Genomic DNA, 6,813 nt, shown 5'->3' on the forward strand with positions numbered 1-6,813 from the left:
GCAATTCAATTTTTTTTTGTGAGTTGATAGGAAATGCGTTTAGAAACATTCCTGTGAAATATCAGCAAAAAATTCACCATTTCAATGAAGATATGGAAGTTTATTGTTCCAGCATTTTTTCATGAATCAACCTATATCTATGAAACCAATATCCTTATGGTTCAATAAACCAAAATTGGCTTTGCATGATTTCTATTTGAATACAAATGAATTCCACCGTAATATTGCAGTGATCCATATGAACTTGCTCAATCTACATACATATTTCCGATTCAACGAGAAAAAAGTCACAGGATCCAATACGTATTTATATGATGAATCTTTAGCTACTCGATTGAATAGATGTTTTATTTAGGACTTGGTAAAGGAATCCAAAGGTCCCAGTTTTTTTTTGAAAATATTTTCTCAAAAGACCGCAATGTGTTCTTAATAATGAAAAACATGTTTCACTTGAAAAAAAATCATTTCGAAAGAGAGTAGAGAATATGCTTAAACTAACTCCATTCATGAAATTATTGTTGAAATTAATAAAGAAAGATAAAGAGATCCAGAAATCATTTCGATAACTAATAGTTGTTTATGTAAAATTGTTACAGCTGCTGAAGTGTTGATTAAGAATCGAAGACATCAATTATTTTACACGTAAGAATTAAACCTTGAACAAACCTCTTTCAATTATATTTTTCTTCGAAAAAAATATACTCAAAAAGTACATGTTACGTTACATAAGATATAAATCCAGCTTACAACTCGTTAACTGACGCCACAGATCATTAAAACCGAATAAAGGGCATGAAATGTAACATATAGTCTCCTATGATAAATGAAAAGTTGTTTCAGAAGAATTCACAACGACACGAAAAAAGGGAGCGGTTCTCAAGCTGTTGGAACTGTTCAATAAAGAGGATGTTCGTCTACGAGTACATGATTGGGATAGGAATTGAAATGCAACATCAAAAGCTTGAACTCAAATATTCATTGAAATTTTATTCAAAGATCTATCCTTTGAATAAAATTTCAATGAATATTTGAGTTCAAGCTTTTGATGTTGCTTTTCAATTGCGCTTCTTTTCTTGCATGGTTGCGATTTTATTTTCCACTGAGATCTCATTATTTTATTCATAACGGAATGGTTATTTGAAAAATCAGTTCAATTTGTTGAATATTCGTTATATACAGGTTCCAAAATTGGATAAGGTAGAAAAAAAATGAGAGATTCCATGGATAATTTTAAGAGAAAAGTTTCATGAACATTTGTCCGAAAACGCAAACGCTTTTGTTCTCGAGATAGAGGATGTTTTTCGTAGTTCTGTTTTTGTGATGATTGTACGAGTATATCGAATCTACATGAATAATTGTTACATATCAGAAAAATAAGCATTTAGACTTAAAAGCTAATAATTCTTCACTGCTTACTTAGGGTGCTCTCATAAACTTACTCAGAGAGTAGAGTGTAAGAGTTGGGCAATATGATCAGAAATATACTTCGATCTTTACTCCACTCTCGTCGTTAACAAACTTACTCTGACAAAAATGTCATTAATACACTTGTTTATAAATGTAAACAATGATGAAGGTAAAAATATTCTTGTAAACAATTATATGATATGATAACAGCAGGCGGAAGCCTAGAGCGGCAAGTTTTGAGGTCTGCAGGTAATAAGTTTGATTTAGATTTACAGAATTAAAAAAATATTATGCACACAAATATTCAACAAAAATTGAAATACAGTCCTATATACAGAACCAAATTCTTAATATTTCAATATCTCTACATGTACAATTGCTTAACGCAACTTTTGTTTTTAGATTTATTTGTGTTATGTAAGTATTGTATAATTTTAAGACCTTACTTTGAAAGTTGAACATAATTGAGGAATTCTTTGTTCAAAATATGTTCAAAATGAGGTTTTCTTGATAATTCTTTTTTGGGAAAACCATTCAGGGAAATTTAATGCAAAGAGAATGAAGGGGACGAATCTTTAAGTTCGAATTTTATTGATAGAAAATGTGATTGATAGGATTGTGTGAACTAAGGTATCTAAATTCAGAGACTGCAAAAGTTGAATAGCATATAGGCAAATCTGTAAAACCGCCACTGTCTTACAGTATTACTTCTTCTTCATAATTTCCACATAAACATTACCTTTATAGTTCTTTGAATATTTGATATGAATTTCTTTTCTTAGGAACTACACTGCGCAAAAGAATTAACGCACATTATGGAAATCTCAAATTTATTCTACAACTGAAGGAGCATATCCATTGGGAAGAGGCTGATTGGGAAAGAGTTCTCTTCACAGATGAGTCTAGATTCTGCCTCTACCATTGTGATCGACGTTCTCTTATATAGACGCCCACATGAAAGATATGCTCAGTGCACTCTTTCCCAATCAGCCTCTTCCCAATGGATAGGCTCTCTCGCAAAATCCAAACGCGCCCTTCAATGGGCTGGGGTAAGAGCTGGGCATCTTGCCGCGACACGAGGCCTTAAATCATATTCTCTGAGGCGATTTCTTATTGTCTGAGTGCAAATTTTCACCCCATGAGTTTGCTCAAGCTGTTTTTGAAGGAGGCTAGCGGTTGCAAACCGTTGTCTCAACGAAGAAACTCTCAAGTAACGTTCTTGAATGGCAGTTGTTACCCGTGGTCTACCCTGTCCTGGTCTTCGGACATTCATACCTGTCTCCCTGAATCGCTGCAACATTTTGGACACACTTGTATGGGAAACTCAAAACCTTTCTGCAATTCTTGTGTATGTCCACCCTTCTTCTCGCAAAACTACCGCTTGTGCACATTCCTCTTGGGTCAAATTGCGTGTTTCGCGTTGCATAGCGATCGAGTATAGAAAATCAAACGAAAGAAAAACTATTGATCACTAGAATTGATCGAGAACAACTGATTTCGGAATGGAGCCAATACATTCAAAATCTGATAATCTCATCTTTTTTTATTCCTGCTGGGAAGAACATCTGTATTGAAGAAAAATGTTGAAAGTGGATAACATATGCATGCATAATTCTGATAAAAATAATTATCATTGAGAACACCTTCAGTTGTAGAATAAATTTGAGATTTCCATAATGTGCGTTAATTCTTTTGCGCAGTGTATTTGGACCTTTATCTTTCAATTCTTTTAAAATACACATGCACATAAACTCTACGATTTGGGCCCAACCTGTTCGCATGAGATTGGAAATGAATTGTTTTCCTATCATTCCGAATAAAAAAAAATAATTGGAATATGCAGTTTTTCCATTACCTACCATCCCGCGTTCCAACGACTTCGACAAATGGCGTTTCTGAAAAATGGCTGTCTCGATAAAAAAAAATAATGAGTTATAAGTACTGTCAACAGGAAGGTTGATAATTGAAAGCCATAATCCCAAACTCTATTCTATTATACTGCAAGGAATTTCCGATAGCACTTGTCCTAATTGGAATCGTCTACGAGACTAGAGGGCAATTGACTGCATTGAAAAACATATTCATGCAGCCGAAGAGAAATTGCGTAGATCTTTTTTTTCTAGAGGGGAATAATTGAAGAAATTTTGGTCAGATACACATCAATTATTTGATCAAAAATAAATACTTATAGAAAGTATATTCACAACAAGGAACATTTTGAAAACAACAACAAATTTTTTTTCTGTAATAAAACATTTAATAAATATGTGATCATATTAAACAGAAAAAATATGTCTGCAAAATAATGGCTCAGAAACTATTGTTGTGAAAGGGAAATAATATCATTTACTTCTTTTTATCTCTTTTTACTTTTTTTTATCTAGTTATTTGAAATGTACAATAACAACATCATATTTTGACTGACAGGATCATAGAAGTTCTACTTCTCCACCGCGCTGTAGTGAAAATTGTCAACGATCACTTAGTGTAGCCATAGTATAAGGAAAGGATAGTAAGCCAATCGCCGTTTGACGGCAAGGAAATAGTCACCAGGGGTCGCTACTGTAGTTGGATTTGGATTTGGAGAAGTAACTCGCTAATAGATAGCGCTGAATCATGAGCTATAGATGGCGCAGAAATAATACGATAATTCATTCAGTGGCGTGGTTGAAAAGGGGTCGCATGACATTGCCAACAAGTTTTATGTTATTATTAAGTTATCACAAATACACGCCACTGGCGTAAATGCTTATTACAGAGCAGAAAAAATATCAAAATATAGAAATCTTCTGACCACTCTATTTCAAATATTTTAGTTCTTCAAAATAACACCGATTTTTTCAGAGGGCTCCACTTTACGGACCAATTTTTGAAAGTAAAATTCGAGTAAAATGTAATACAACTAGATGGCGCTCAACATCAACAAAATCGAAAAAAAGCACTACACTGGCTTACTATCCTTTCCTTATACTATGGTGTAGCTAGCAATGCTACCTTTCAACTATTATACATTGTGTTTGTCAAAATTAATTTAGCAAGACAATTGATAACTAGGAAATGTTTGTTTTCAAACGTACAATATAACTAAATTTGACATTTCATGAATTTTAATTATTTGTTCGTTGGGATTGTTGAGAATACATAAACCAATAAAACTTTCAATTAGGAATAATTAATCACAATTCATGAAATAACAAATTTAGTTATCGAAATATCGACTATTAGTTTCCTTTTATCTTTTCAGGAACTAACTCAATTAGAAATTTCGGTTTCGTCTTAGTTCCTCGATAACTTTTGAAGATTTCATTTGAGGTAAAAGGTTTCATTTAGCAACCCATCTTTTTTTTATATATAGAACAAGTATAGGAAGACCACTCATTTCAAACTTTCCGCGTTTGTCGAGTTTGTTCGCGAACCAGACGCCAGGGAGCTATGTTTCAAATAATTCGCTTTAGGGAGGGAAGTGTCCCATCTATGGTATCTGTAATCTGTGCATGAAATTAACTGAGCGGAGAACAATGAGTAGCTGTCAAACAATGTATCACGCACCGGCGCCATCTACTTAAAATATTGGTTTGTAGTACATGCTATGTATCAGAGATGGCGCTGTATTTGAAAAATGATTTTCCCGCTTTTCTGTTGAAATTTTTCCTGAATCTTCTTTGCTATAAACCTCACGGAGCCCGAGACCTTTCCAACGAATGCAAAACCGTGGAAATCGGTTCGTGCGTTCTGGAGTTATAGCGTCAGGAAGGAAAACCCTACTTATTTTTATATAGTAGACTAGTAGATTGACTCAAAGAATAAGTTATATAAATTGTAATTTGTAAATCTTGAGTTTTGATGAATTTTAGTTGTCCAAGTTCATGATCTCATAAACACCCTGTAAATTTTTAGTCCAAACAGCAAACAGTCTATAATACTGCGTATTGGCAGAATCGAAAATGAAAAAGGTTTTTTCGAAAAAAAAACAATTTCTGCAGAAAAATTTAGAAAAATATGAGTCTCATCAACTCATGAACCATTGAGTTTCTACCTAAAATATGGTATATTGCTGAAATTGTCAAATAAGAAAGCAGTAGCCTTTTACCGGTATAACCAAAAGCTAAAGAGGTCTAAAGGGAGAAAGAACATTGTCTCGAACCCCATATGCAAATTTTCAGCACAAAATTATGATTAGTTTCCAATAAACGTCAAATAGCCCATCGCGGTGAATCACCCTGTATGTAACAATCACGACATCCGACTAAATTCTATTGCGCGCGTCACATATGAAGAAGCGTTCAGCATATCCGACTGGACATCTTGCCTGTTTCATCTAAACATGCGTCCCGTCCGTTCCCTCTACTGTCCTAAATCAATACATTTTCCAGGATAATCCATATTCCTGAATAATTTACACTCTGTACAATTCGCAATCAGTCCTAGCTGGCTAATATAATACTATTAATGAGGAGTGCTCGCAATCCTATCCAATTTTCAGTTAGGCTTTTATTAGATTAGAGGAGGGGCGAAAGATCATCTGACCTCGCATTCACCTTGACCTGAAGATCTATTGTGCATCTCCACACTGTTTACCCCGCCAGTCATAACTTTATCACCTTTCTACATCCATCACTTGTTTCAGCTCTAAAAACCGAGAGCCAAGGTGTTGTATCCTTTTCCGGTGAACAGATTCATATTCGCATAGCAAGTGGTTGGCTCTCTCAGAGGCTTCTTGACAGAAGTGACGTGTGTCCTCAGACGCTGTTCCCATGTTTTTCAGATGATACTTCACAGGACAGTGTTCCGTGAGTATGGTCAGTTCGTTGAATAGGAGAGAAATAAATTACTTAGCCTGTCTTTGACCATTGATTGCCCGCCAGTACGCAAGCTTTAGCTTTTGTTCCCATTCCACACTGCCATCGCTTGATGACTGGCTGGAAAGCCACAAGGTGAAGACCCCTTTCTCAGGCCATTTGATCTGCCGTTTCATTGCAGAGTGACCAGGCATAAAAATGAGGTTGACCTGGCACCTTTTTCCGGGTAGGTTAAAGAACGTTTCACATTCCCAGGCTAACTTTGACTTAACTATTTGGAAGTCAAGCGCTAGCAGGGCAACGAACATGGGCGCCCGCAGGGGGGGGCCATGGCCCCCCCTGAGATTTTGCTTTCCTCATTTTTCAGCACAACACCCTCAATAATACTTTCTCAATCCAAGGGACATGGAAAAAAAGAAAGTAATGGATTCACAATAATTTTCCGGTTTTCAATGACAATCATGGACGCCTTATCGTTTTTCAGTAATTTTCATTTTGCCCCCCCTGAGAAAAATTTCTGCGGGCGCCCATGGCAACGAAGATCATTGTTTCATCGTTATTACTAACACCAAGCCCTGCTAGCTAGTTTTCCTATTGATGTTCGCAA

The sequence above is a fragment of the Harmonia axyridis genome, chromosome 1, assembly GCF_914767665.1.
Source record: "Harmonia axyridis chromosome 1, icHarAxyr1.1, whole genome shotgun sequence".
NCBI classification, from domain to species: domain Eukaryota; kingdom Metazoa; phylum Arthropoda; class Insecta; order Coleoptera; family Coccinellidae; genus Harmonia; species Harmonia axyridis.